This window comes from Zingiber officinale, chromosome 10A, assembly GCF_018446385.1.
Source record: "Zingiber officinale cultivar Zhangliang chromosome 10A, Zo_v1.1, whole genome shotgun sequence".
Taxonomy (NCBI): domain Eukaryota; kingdom Viridiplantae; phylum Streptophyta; class Magnoliopsida; order Zingiberales; family Zingiberaceae; genus Zingiber; species Zingiber officinale.
In genome coordinates this window covers 28,332,963-28,347,723 of record NC_056004.1, presented here as the reverse complement: position 1 = coordinate 28,347,723, position 14,761 = coordinate 28,332,963, and the positions used below count along the sequence as shown (strand labels likewise).

At 37.5% G+C, this 14,761-nt stretch overlaps 1 non-coding gene across 1 annotated transcript; it reads left to right on the top strand.

Annotated features, from left to right (window-relative positions):
• The first annotated feature begins 12,081 nt into the window (after window positions 1–12,081).
• Window positions 12,082–12,187, top strand: LOC122028301. The gene has a single exon (XR_006124707.1). It is a non-coding gene; the product is annotated as a small nucleolar RNA R71 (small nucleolar RNA).
• The last annotated feature ends 2,574 nt before the right edge of the window (window positions 12,188–14,761 follow it).

Here is a 14,761-nt window from a genome sequence, read left to right as displayed (position 1 = left end):
GTAGGACCTTACCTGATCATAGAGAGGGTTGGGAAAGTAGCTTACAAGCTGGATTTACCACAAGACATGTCAGCAGTACACAATGTATTTCATGTCTCCATGCTAAAGAAGTGTCTCCACGACCCGAGCCAAGTGATTCAGCCTCAGTCAGTGCAGATCCAAGAGGATCTTAGTTATGAGAGCAGACCTATACAGATAGTGGACAGAGAAGTCAAGAGACTAAGAAACAAAGAAGTGCCACTAGTGAAGGTCATCTGGCAGAACCAGAAGCACGAGGAAGTCACTTGGAAATGTGAGGACGGTATGAGACAGAAGTATCCAGAATTGTTCTAAGTTCGAGGACGAACTTTTTATAAGGTATGGGGAATTGTAACGACCCAATTTTCCCTATTTCAAGTTCTAAAAGTCCATAAAAATATTTGGAGATACTTTTAAAATATTCTAGAGATTTTTAGGAATTTTTAGAGTATTTTTACGTAATTTTTGGAGGTCGTTTAGTAGGGTTACAAAAAGAAAGAAGTTTTAAAAAAAAAATGTTGAAGGTGAGATTCGAACCCACGATCTCGGGTCGGACTGACCCAAGCACAACCGGCCCGACCAATCGAGCTAAGCTTGTTTTGTTAACTAAATATGGGAATAAATATATTTAAGGTATGGTAACTAATAAAAATCTTAGTTATAAGAAAGGGGTTTAAGTTTTCCCGAACCCTAAAAGTTTCTCACCGAACCTTTCCTCCTCACTCGCGACGGCGCCAACCCTTCTCGGCGAAAATCGCAGCACGCACCTAGGCGACTCCGGCGGCCGACGAGTTTCCTCCTCCGCGGATTCTTCACCAGTCCGAGCTTCTCTGGGCAAGGAGAGCGCGCGGGCACAAGAAGAGGCCGAGAGTTGCAAGTTTCCAAACCCTAGAACCTTCTTCCTCCTTCGGTTAGGGGCTCATCCGAACCCTAGATCTTCCTACGGTTGTAAGTTCAAGAACAGCGAGGTGAGTTGCTACTCACCTGCAGTAGGATAGCTCCGAGATTTTCGTTTCCTTGCTTTCGGAAATTGTTGTGCCGAATTTATTGTGCTAAGGATTTAGGTCCCTCTTGGTTAAGATCAAGTTGTATAGGGCTTATTGAACCAAGGTTGTTTCAGATTATAGAGTACAGAATTGGGATAGTCCGGGAATTTAAGAGTAGTATGCTTCCTTGGGCTTTTCCTCTTAAGTTCTGTTGTAGCAAAAATCCAAGATTCTGTTGTGCTGTAAAAGTATAAGTATTGTAGTGTATTTTAGCTTGTTTTCTGTGATTCTGTGAAGGTATAGTTTGAATAAGTTACATGGGTTTTGATTGTAAAATTTACAACAAGTTTAACTTGAGTTAGGCAAAGAAAAGGGGCACGGATAGTTTTTTAGGGTTGCTGTGCAATCCGGTTATTTAGTTGACCATGAGAAAACATATGCTTGTTGATTAGCATGTAGTTCCCTTCATGTTGTTACCTTGTTAGAGGATTTAAATGGATTCTTGTTAAGAATTTGTTAAGAGGTTATTAGGAGTCTTTCTTTTAATTACTAAAGAAATTAGAGATTTCACATGCTATTTGTAATGCTAGATTTGAGTTAGTTGCCTTTTCTTTAAGCAAGTGCATATTCGTTTATGTTTTAATTTAGTTTCCTCAAGCAAATGCAGATTTGATTTCTGTTCAGTTTTGTTCCTCCCAATTGCACATGCTAGTTTAACTCTTTCTTACATGTTCCATAATTTATTTAATGCTTTAGTTAGTGCTATAAATTGTGGAATTGGCTACCTTTATTAATGTTGATGTTGTGCTAAAAAGGGGGCAGTTTAGTGCTTATGAAAGAAAAAGTTTTGGATGTAGTTTACTGATAACGTTTTGTTCCTTTGATACACATGTTTAACTCAACCTCCAAAGCATACAGTTAGTTAGTATGCAGATTTTATTAAGCTTAGTATAGTGCAGATTTTGTAAGTATAAAGTGCAGATTTTGTAAGCTTATAGAATGCAGATTTTTGTTAAGTGTGCAGATTTTAGTAAGCTCAAGTTGCTTTCTTTGCTCTATTTTATAGCATGATTAGTAAGCTCAAGTTGTTTTTCTTTGCTCTATTTTTACAGCATGATTAGTAAGTTTAAAGTTGCTTTCTTTGCTCTATTTTATAGCATGATTAGTAAGCTCAAGTTGTTTTTCTTTGCTCTATTTTTACAGCATGATTAGTAAGTTTAAAGTTGCTTTCTTTGCTCTATTTTATAGCATGATTAGTAAGCTCAAAGTTATTTCCATTTGCTATTTTAACAAGCATGAACAGCCATGTATTTTAATGGAAAAATAAGAATCCTATTAAATACTTTTAGAAGTATTAACAAGTAAAAGGAAGAAAAAGAAAAGAAAGAGAAAGGCCAAGGCCTTAAGTAGATCCCAAAGTCAAGACTTTAGGGATTTTGGCACACAAGGTGCTTATTAAATGCCAAGGCATTTTATTATAAGAAGTATTTAAAGATAAAAAGTATTTTACTTTTAAAGGGCATGTACCGGACACAAGATCCAAGGGATGAGCTCCAAGTTGCCCCTAGGCACATGGCCTAGAAGGGATGGGCTCCAAGTTGCCCCTAGGCACAAGGCCTAGAAGTATCTTAGTAGTTTCGGGATTAGCTACCTCGATCCTTACTAAGAATGCGCGCAAAGTGGTACAATGCCGGGCCCAAAAGAAGTTGATTATTATTTTCAAGTATTAAAAGTATAAGTTTATGAACAAGTAAAAATAAGTTTTACATAAGAATAAAAGTACTAAAGAATGAGTTTTAAGCAAGTGAAATAAAAGAATCAGCTTAGAACAAGTAAAACAAGTTTCACTTTGTTTTAAAGATCAGTAAGTTTAACTTCCTTTTATGCTAGCAGCTTTTACATGTTTAGTTTTCTTACATGTTATTGATTTGCTAGTTGATGAGCATGTTTAGCTATACATGTTAGCTTTTCAGTTAGTTGATTCCTTTGCTATTTATGAGCATGAGTATCTTTACATGTTAGCATTCAGTTTTAGCATGTTTTTATTTATATACATGCATATCGTGATTTTGTGAGTTAGATAGCGCTCACTAAGCATTTTGCTTATAGATACTACTTTTCTCCTACTGCAGATAAAGGAAAAGGAAAGCTAAAGTATAAGAAGGAAGGCGACGGGGAGATGCTGTGACGGTGTGTGATGCCAGGACTATGGAGAGATCATGAGTTTGCTAAGGAAACTGTCAAGACTCCTTTTGAGTTTTCTTTCAGTTATTAAGTTGATAGAGATTGTATTAGTTGGTTCCTTTGTCTATGTTGATTAATTGAGTCTATTCCGCATTGTTAGTTGAGTTATTTCCTATTGTTGGAGCTATATAGTTTTCTATTGCTAGAATAGTTTCTTTTTAGTGTCGTGTTATTATTTCTGCGTGGTTGTGAAAAATATGTTCCAGCCGCCTGTGGCTGTGTATATAGTGTTTGTATCCCAGTTTGGGGTCACCGGTACAGGGGAGACTCTGTCGAAATTTTTCGGTAGGGATTTCTCGAAGTTAAGTAGCGTACCGGTTAAGTAGGGTTAGTAGTCAAGTAACGGTCATCTTTAGAGAGTAGTAGTAGTGTAGAAAGGTGGGTCGTTACATACACGGCCTGAACTGTCTTAGCCTCTGGAAATCTGACACGGCCGTGTGATGCACACGACCTGCTTCCTTCCTTGCCACTGAGAACCTCACACGGCCGTGTGAGACACACGGCCGAGGCTTCTCCTTGCTCTGGAAAACTCACATGGTCGTGTGGTGCACACGGCCTAGGCTCCTTCTCAATCTGGGTTCTTTAGATCCTTGCACGGCCATGTGAGGTTCACACGGCCATGACCTCTTTGTTTCCTGCTATAGCCTTCTGGCCCGTGATCTCCACACGGCCTGGGCAAACCCCCAGAGCAAGGCAGTGTGTGGTTCAGGTAGGGCACCTTCTTCACTTTACTTTGCTCACAGATTTGGCTTCGAACATGAAATCTTCACCAATTTCGACTCCTGTGTACAGAAAATGCACAAAAGCACATCTCCGAACAAAGAGAGTAAATATGCTAAAAAGGAAAGCTGAAAGTACGAAAATGCATAGATCAAGCATGCTGAAAATATGTCAATGTACGTCAAAACATGCCAATAAGTGTATACAATCTACGCACATCACACCCCCAGATTTAAACCTTTGCTTGCCCTCAAGTAAAATGCTGCAATCTACATTCATATGTTTTACAACACATTCATAAACCCTAATGTACTTTCCTAACTCTATCAAAAAGTTTCACTAACAAGCATGATCATGAAAACAAAGTCAAGTATGGCTCAAGCATAAGTATCTTGTGCTCAGTGCAAAAAGTACTTAAAACCCTTCAAGTTTCAATCTATGTCCTAGTCAAGTCGTCATCAAATTTGAATTCCTAATGTTTCCAGTAATAGACAAGTAACCAGTGATAGACACTTACTTGCCACACACTTGGTTCATATTTCTCAATCAACCCAAGGTCTCAAAGGCGTGCTCAATCTCAAGAGAAGCTAAGCAGTCATTTCCCAAGTTACCTAACTCGGTTTCAAAGGGGTGACTTGCTAGATTCCACTCATGACAACTGTTTTTTTATATCCTTTATTCATTTTTTTTTTCATAAGTGTTTGCATTGTGCAAAACTTATTCACAAATGTACTTTTAGCACAAATGTTGGGATATTTTGATTTTTCCAAATGAGCTTACATGATTTGAGCCTCATCCAGTAACCAAAATGAAGTTTGAGAAATCACCATGGAAACCAAGTACTAAGCAAACAAGATAAATCATGACTATTTCATTGATATCAACTATTCAAGCATCAAGTATAGTGAAGTGAAGGTAAGACCCTTAGGGTTAAGCCAAAACTAAAAGTCATCTCCATATGATTCTTAGCTTATTTCATGCTACCCAAGATAGAGAAAAGAAGTACATAAAGCTTACTACTAGCATCATTTAAAACATCATGAATCTAGATAATAAACGTGCTAGTATTTTGCATTAAGGAACAAACAATCATGATATAATGAATGATGCAACTAGCAAAAAACAAAAAATTTATTATGTAAAAAATAAACTAAATCAAATGCATCTAATGCATCCCCCCAAACCAACGACGCTAAAAACTTGTTCGCTCTCCGCAAGTGTACGGAAATGTCGCAAGTAGTATAAAAGATTATCGTATCCACAGGGACTGGAATAAGCACTAGAAATGTTTCAACACGAGTTAGCTAAACAACTAATCAATTGGTTTCCAAAAGCTAAATGTAACTAATGAAAAGTAAACATAGAAATGAAAGATCAACAAACAAGATTATGGGCTTTGATAAAGGAATGTTCAAGGAGTGTTGGTTTCTTTGTAAGATTCCTCAATGTAAATGATCTACCAAACCCTATTTCTCAATTGTCCAACATTTATAGAAGGTTGCCAGTTCTCTCTTGCAATAGACAATCGACTTAGGACTGAAATCTATACCTAAATGTGATCAATTAGATATGAACTTGTGTTTTCCTTACACGGGCATGTTCCTGTCACGAAGATCCCTCGGATAATCAACACAAAGATCATACTTCTCAACCCCATAAGATATAAAGATTAATCCCTAAATCTATCCTACCCTCTTGAATTACCCTATTTCTCCCTAAATCTTACCCCTCAAACGTCCTTACACGGGCTTGCACCTTTCGCGTGCTTCCCTCGAAAAATCGAGTGGGAGATAATCTCTATAAGATCCATAGGACATTCAAAAAATCAATCAAGAATGTGAATTAGGTCCACAACACAATGATTCATTCAAGATTGAATTGATACAAACAAGACAATATCATAGAAACAAGGATATGACAAATCCACAAGAGTTTACAGCAATTCATCATACAAATACTCCCTCCATCCTAAAACAAAGTGATATACTCCATAATCGAAGAGAGAAATCTGAAAATACAAAGATTACAAGCATTTCTTGATCCCCAATCCAAGAAGAGGAGAGAAAGAAAACTTATCTAAGATGAACCTTGGTCTTCGGATCCAATCCACGCTCCCGGAGTCGATTCCGTTGAAGATCCTCATTTAGATCACCCAGATCCTCCCAAGATTGAGAGGAAACACCTAAATCTCACTCTCTCCCAAGAGGGAGAAGATCCCCTTTCAAATCTTGAAGAAGGGTTTAAATAGAGGTGAAGTTTGGGCGCCACACGGCCCCGTGGCACGGCCGTGTGAGGTTCACACGACCCTGCCCATTCTCCTCTCTGCCAGCCTTGCACGGCCCTGTGTGAGACACGACCGTGGCAAACATCCCCAATAGCCCCTTTACACAGCCGTGTAGATCTACACGACCTGAACTGTCTTAGCCTCTAGAAATCTGACACGACCGTGTGATGCACACGGCCTGCTTCCTTCCTTGCCACTGAGAACCTCACACGGTCGTGTGAGACACACGACTGAGGCTTCTCCTTGCTCTGGAAAACTCACATGGCCGTGTGGTGCACACGGCCTAGGCTCCTTCTCAATCTGGGTTCTTCAAATCCTTGCACGGTCGTGTGAGGTTCACACGGCCATGACCTCTTCGTTTCCTGCGGCAGCCTTCTGGCCCGTGATCTCCACACGGCCTGGGCAACCCCCAGAGCAGGGCAGTGTGTGGTTCAGGTAGGGCACCTTCTTCCCTTTACTTTGCTCACTGATTTGGCTTCGAACATGAAATTTTCACCAATTTTGACTCCTGTGTACAGAAAATGTACAAAAGCAGATCTCCGAACAAAGAGAGTAAATATGCTAAAAAGGAAAGCTGAAAGTATGAAAATGCATAGATCAAGCATGCTCAAAGAATGTGAATGTGCGTCAAAACATGCCAATAAGTGTATACAATCTACGCACATCACACCCCCAGACTTAAACCTTTGCTTGTCCTCAAGCAAAATGCTGCAATCTACATTCATATGTTCTACAACACATTCATAAACCATAATGTACTTTCCTAACTCTATCAAAAAGTTTCACTAACAAGCATGATCATGAAAACAAAGTCAAGTATGGCTCAAGCATAAGTATCTTGTGCACAGTGCAAAGACAACTCAAAAACTCTTCAAGTTTCAATCTATGTCCTAGTCAAGTTGTCATCAAATTTGAATTCCTAATGTTTCCAGTGATGGACAAGTAACCAGTGATAGACACTTACTTGCCAAACACTTGGTTCATATTTCTCAATCAACCCATGGTCTCAAAGGCGTGCTCAATCTCAAGAGAAGCTAAACAGTCATTTCCCCAGTAACCTAACTCGGTCTCAAAGGGGTGACTTGCTAGATTTCACTCATGACAACTGTTTTTTATATCCCATATTCACTTTTTTTTTCATTGCTTTTTTTCAATTTTTTTTTCATAAGCATTTGCATTGTGCAAATCTTATTTCACAAGTGTACTTTTAGCACAAATGTTGGGATATTTTGATTTTTTCAAATGAGCTTGCATCAGTTGAGCCTCTTCCAGTAACCAAAATGAAGTTTGAAAAATCACCATGGAAACCATGTACTAAACAAATAAGATGAATCATGACTATTTCAATGATACCAACCATTCAAGCATCAAGTAAAAGTGTAGTGAAAGTAAGATCCTTAAGGTCAAGCCAAGACTAAAACTTATCTCCAAATGATACTTAGCTTATTTCATGCTACTCAAGATAGAAAAAAGAGGTACACTAGGCATACTACTAGCATCATTTACAACATCATGAATCTAGATATTGAACGTGCTAACATTTTATCTTGAAGACAAGAAAGTATATAAGTGAAGATTGATGTTCTAAAGATGTATGCCACAAGATTTCAAAATATAATCAAATGACTATCAAAACAAACACTTAAGCAAGACAATCAAAATAGGAATGCAAAACAAAAGCTAAACATGCAGAAAACTAAAAACAATGTGGAGAAGATTTATGAAATTTAGAGAAGTTACCAAGTGATGAGCTCCAAATGGTTGACATTCATGTTTTAAAAATACTCCTCTATCCAATGCTCACATTCCTCAACAACTTTGAATTCTATAAAAATAAGATAGACAAGAAAAATTAAGTAGAGGATACATGTTTATTATAAAGAAAGAACTAAAGACATAAAAGAAAATAAGGAAAATGAACTTGGTTTGCCTCCCAAGAAGTGCTTGTTTAAGGTCATTAGCTCGACCACCTCATTAGATTCATCGAAATCTCACTCTTGGAGGGGTAAGATATTTTAGAACCCTCCTACCAAGGGCTTGTTGGAGTGTCTACTTAAAAGTTTAGCTTTTGTACACATTTATTTTGAAATAAAGAATCACATTGGTCAAATGTTTATATTTATTTGTTAAATGCAATTGTTCAATTAATTTATATAGTAGATAACATGGAGTGTGGAGTCACACTTAGAAGATCATGTTGTCGGTTCTCTATAAATTATAAACAGTTGCTCACGACTAAGATGGAAAGGAACAAACCATCAGAATAGACGTAGTGTAATTAAGTATTAATTTATCTTGACTAATAAATTACACTGATACACTTTAAGTGTATTGAGTAGGATCATTTAGGTAAGTTCTTTTTGTATTGACTTAGTAAAAGAACTAGACCTTAGTTATTATGGAAGTGTGTGCTCTTAATCCTAATATAATAACAAGCATGTATATTTAATATTTATTTCTTTGACTTATCAAAGGGTGAGGTTTAGCTCGATAAATCAATATGCCCGATAAGTTGGGAAATGATATTACTTATAGTGTGTGTTGTTGATTATAGAAGGAATCTGTGTTCTAGCTATCTAGGTTGAGAATGTCCCCAAGAGGAGCTCATAAGGATTGCCATGTTAAACCCTGCAAGTGGACCTAGTCCAACATGACAATAAAGTTGAGTGGTACTACTCTTGGAGCTAGATATTGATTAAATGAGTTGTCAGTAACTCACTTAATTAGTGGACATTCATAATCTTAAACACAGGGAGACTAACACACTCATGATAAGAAGGAGCCCATAATGTAATTTGGGATTGGTGCGGTAGTGCGGTAATAACTCTCTAGTGGAATGAGTTATTATCGATGAACTTGAGTTGTGTGTTCGGGGCGAGCACAGGATACTCGAGCTCATCGGAAGGCCAAAACCAATTTCTCCTCTAGGTCCCTGTTGTAGCCTCAATAAAGCCTCAAGTCCATCCAAAGAAAAGCCTATCTTGGTGTCCAAGAAGGGGTCGGTTCATTGCTTGGTGACCAAGCAATGGCCGACCACATATTCTCTAGAAATGGCCGGCCCTTGCCTTGAGCAAGGGGGCCGGCCGCAATATTTAAATTAGGAAGGTTGTTTTTAAAATTTTAAATTTCCTCATATATTTACAATTTGTAAAAAAAAGAGATTTTAAAAATTTATAAAATTTTCCTAATTTAAATTAGGCCATAAGGTTTTAAAAGAGAGTTATAAAAATTTATAAAACTTTCTTTTAAAAAGAAATATTATTAGAGATGTTTTAAATTTTAAAACTTGATTTTAAATTTTAAAACTTTCCTTTTAATATCCACATTAGAAAAAAAAAAGAGTTTGTAAAATTTTATTAGAAGTTTTCTTCTTTTAAAATTTTATAAAATTTTTTTCTTTCTTTCCCTTTTATTAAGTGGCCGGTCACCTTGCTTGGTGCCCAAGCAAGGGGCCGGTCAAATAATTAAACATCAACAAATAGTTGTTTAATTAATAAATCAATCTAGGATTGATTAATTAAAAGGAAAGAAAAAGAAAAAATTAAAAGGAAATAGGAATGAGTCTAATTTTTTAAAACTCTTTCCATAATTTTCCGTTTTAAAACTAATATAAAACTCTTTCCATGATATTGTGTTGTTGGAGATCATCAAGTGGCCGGCCCCTCTCCCTCTCTTCCCTTTGCTCTCTTTTGCTCCTTTGTGGTGGTGGTGGCCGAATTCTAGAGAAGGAGGAGAAGCTCTCCGGGTGGTGTTCGTCTTGGAGGATCGTCGCCCACACGACGTCCAAGAGGAGGCGAGGGATACGGCAGAAGATCTCGAGGTTTTTAGCATACAAGGAAGAGATATAACTAGTATTTAATTTCCGCATCATACTAGTTAATTTTTCTTTTTATAAATACCAAATACAAGAGGCATTCGATTCTTGTTTTTCGAGTTTAATTTTGATGTTGTGTTCTTTTTCTTTTTTTCCTTGTGATTTGATTGTTCCTTTTGGTTAACCTAGAGTTATATAAGGAAATTAAATATTAACTTTCCTTAAAAGGCTTTGTCTAGTCGGTGGTGGTTACTCCCATATCCAAGAAGGCCAAGTGCCTCGCCATGCAGTACTGGAAGCCAATTTTGGAAACTAATATTTAATTGAATTTATAACCTAGGTGATTTGGATCAAACGTGTTAAGTTCCGCAGGAGATACAAGTTTAACTTAAAAGAACACATGGTAACTAGGAAATGTTCAGATCACGTACAAAATTTTTGTACAGTGGAGCCATTGGGTTTTCCGAGTAGCAACAAACAGGGCTCTTATTATGGAGAGAGCTTTCATCAAAGGAGCTACAAAGTAACGTATAACTCTCTCCATCTTCGTCTTCTTGGAAATTTTTTCAGGTGGTCGAAGACGGTTCAGATTGAGCTTCCAATTATTGGCCCATGTGAAATCTGCACATCCAAAAGAAAAACAAATCTCCCACAAGAATGTTATATAGTATAGAGCTAGAACCATATCAAGATAAGATGAATAAGTAATAAAAATTAAATCACATCCAACAAAGTCAATTATAGGTACCTCCATAAAGTTTTCCAAAAGATCACAAGAAATACTAACCTTACTTTGCTGAGAAATACCTGAAATTTCTAAACATGTAGATGTGACTTCCTCTGAATCAAATGATGGTTCTGGCTCTAGCTCAGGTGTTGATGATATCAATGATGGTGATTCTTGAGACTCTGCTAGCTCTGCATAAGTCCCTACACATTGTTCCACAACATGATCAATTCTTAAAACCTCTAAGGGTTGTGTTGACAAAGGTGGTGATCCTTGAGATGCTGCTTCCACAACACAGCTCCCTACACATTCTTCCATATCATCATCATCAACACATACATCAAAAAATAAACCAACATCTATGTCCTCAATAGGAGAATCAATAACAAGAGGATCAATAACTTCACTTGCAGTTTTAAGTTGATCTACCACATCACATTCATCATCTGAAAATTTAATGTCACTATAACACCCTATAAAATTTTGAGGTAGATCTGAAAACTTATTTACCACTGTACTATCAATAAAATCCTCATCTGAAAAATCCTCATCTTCATATACATTCAAAAATCTGCACTCAACCATATTAGTGTCACAGGATTTGCCGAAGTCTTTATTTTCATTGACCCCCACTAATCTTTGTGAAAAAGGAACCCTTAGTGAAGGTCCCGGGAAAGACTGAACTTCCTTTTTCCTAAATTCCCTTTGAGCTTTTGGAGGAGGTCCAACTTTCTTATCTAGTGTTGGTATGATTAATCGTTGAGGGAAAGGTACTTGTGGCCTTTGGGAACTTCCTAGAGAAATGGAACTGAGTTCTTGTGATCTTCTATTATTCTTCTCCTCAATTCTAAACATGTCATTCTTCAGAAGTTCTTCATGATTTTTGCCACTTCTCAACCCAACATCATCACACTTTTCATTAGATCTTGACTGTGTAGGAGGGGGATCTTCTTTAAACCATTTTGAAACAATACTATCAAGCTTTGTCCCCAAATGTTTGAACTCCTCACTCTGTGACTTGTGAATTTCAACATTTTTAGGTGGTTGAACTTCATTTTGTTTGACAGGCTTTCTTACATTTATGGCTTGCACTTCTTGAATATCTGAGGGAAATTCCATCCAACTTTTGTTCGACCATTCATGGAGGTTCAATGTCACTTGATCAATTAATGAATAAGCTTCATCTACACTTTTGTCCATAAAAGAACCTCCAGCTGATGAATCTAATAAACTCTTGTCTGAGAAAGAAATTCCCCTATAGAATATGTGCAAAATCAACTATTTTTCAAAACCATGATGAGGGCACTGTCTTTGAAGACTATTGAATCTATCTCATGCTTCAAATAATGATTCTCCATATGCCTGAGCAAAATTTGTTATGCAATTCCTCATATGCACTGTTCTACTTGGAGGGAAAAAATGATTCAGAAATTGCTTCTCCAATTATTCCCAACTTGTGATGCTTTGAGGACAGAGAGAATATAGCCAAGTCCTTGCTTTATCCTTGATACTGAAAGGAAATGCCATCAATCGAACTGCATCTGCTGATACTTCTTCACATTTCACCAAATCACAAATCTCTAAAAATATTTCAAGATGCAGATAAGGACTTTCTGATACTTCTCCTCTGAATTTGTGACCTTGTATCATGAAAATTATCTCTAGGTCTAGTTGGAAACTTTCTGCTTCAATTTGAGGTTGCACAATGGGAGATAAAAATCTTGCAGAAAAGGGTATAGAAAAATTTCTCATGGGCCTGTTTGACATGTTAGTGCTCATGGATATTCAAGAAATTTTTTTTATCAAGAATCAAAGACAAGAAATAAAATGCAATATGAAAAACAAGAAAGAAAATGTAAAATTTAAATTGCAAGAAAGAAAGTGCATAATGAAAACAAGAAAGAAAAGACAAAAGGAAAAAGAAAAATGTCTAGAATAATTCATATGCTAATCAACTAACAAGATATGTTTACAAAAGAAAAGCAAAGAAAAATTTAAAGAAAAAGAAGAACAGAGAAAAGCTAGACTAGAATGCTAGAAATCAAGAATGCAGAATTAGAATAGCAACAGAAAGAAATTAACAAGAATGTTATACAAGAATTGAAAAACATATAAAAACATAATTCTAACAATTATACAAGAACGAATTATGAAAACAGAATTCTAAAAGTTAGATTCAACTATGCAAATGAAAAGAAAAGTTATGTCTAGTCTAACTCAATTGATAATTCCTAATGTTATAGCGCAGTCCCCGGCAACGGCGCCAAAAACTTGTTCGCTCTCCGCAAGTGTACGAAAATGTCGCAAGTAATATAAAAGATTATCGTATCCACAGGGACTGGAATAAGCACAAGAAATGTTTCAACATGAGTTAGCTAAACAATTAATAAATTGGTTTCCAAAAGCTAAATGTAACTAATGAAAAGTAAACATAGAAATGAAAGATCAACAAACAAGATTATGGGCTTTGATAAAGGAATGTTCTAGGAGTTTTGGTTTCTTTGTAAGATTCCTCAATGTAAATGATCTACCAAATCATATTTCTCAATTTTCCAACATTTATAGAAGGTTGCCGGTTCTCTCTTGCAATAGACAACCGGCTTAGGACTGAAATCTATACCTAAATGTGATCAATTAGATATGAAATTGTGTTGTCCTTACACGGGCATGTTCCTGTCACGAAGATCCCTCGGATAATCAACACAAAGATCATACTTCTCAACCCCATAAGATATAAAGATTAATCCCTAAATCTATCCTACCCTCTTGAATTACCCTATTTCTCCCTAAATCTTACCCCTCAAACGTCCTTACACGGGCTTGCACCTTTCGCGTGCTTCCCTCGGAAAATCGAGTGGGAGATAATCTCTACAAGATCCATAGGACATTCAAATAATCAATCAAGAATGTGAATTAGGTCCACAACACAATGATTCATTCAAGATTGAATTGATACAAACAAGACAATATCATAGAAACAAGGAAATGGCAAATCCACAAGAGTTTACATCAATTCATCATACAAATACTCCCTCCATCCTAAAACAAAGAGATCTACTCCATGAATTGAAGAGAGAAATCCGAAAATACAAAGATTACAAGCATTTCTTGATCCCCAATCCAAGAAGAGGAGAGAAAGAAAACTTATCTAAGATGAAGCTTGGTCTTCGGATCCAATCCACGCTCCCGGAGTCGATTCCATTGAAGATCCTCCTTTAGATCGCCCAGAAATCCTCCCAAGATTGAGAGGAAACACCCAAATCTCACTCTCTCCCAAGAGAGAGAAGATCCCCTTTCAAATCTTGAAGAAGGGTTTAAATAGAGGTGAAGTTTGGGCGCCACACGACCCCGTGGCATGGCCTTGTGAGGTTCACACGACCCTGCCCATTCTCCTCTCTGCCAGCCTTGCACGGCCGTGTGTGAGACACGGACGTGGCAAACATCCCCAATAGCCCCTTTGCACGGCCGTGTAGATCTACACGGCCTGAACTTTCTTAGCCTCTGGAAATATGACACGGCCGTGTGATGCACACGACCTTCCTTGCCACTGAGAACCTCACACGGTGGTGTGAGACACACGGCCGAGGCTTCTCCTTGCTCTGGAAAACTCACATGGCCGTGTGGTGCACATGGCCTAGGCCCCTTCTCAATCTGGGTTCTTCAGATCCTTGCACGGTCGTGTGAGGTTCACACGGCCATGACCTCTTCGTTTCCTGCTGCAGCCTTCTGGCCCGTGATCTCCACACGGCCTGGGCAAACCCCCAGAGCAGGGCAGTGTGTGGTTCAGGTAGGGCACCTTCTTCCCTTTACTTTGCTCACAGATTTGGCTTCGAACACGAAATCTTCACCAATTTCGACTCCTGTGTACAGAAAATGCACAAAAGCAGATCTCCGAACAAAGAGAGTAAATATGCTAAAAAGGAAAGCTGAAAGTACGAAAATGTATAGATGAAGCATGCTCAAAATAT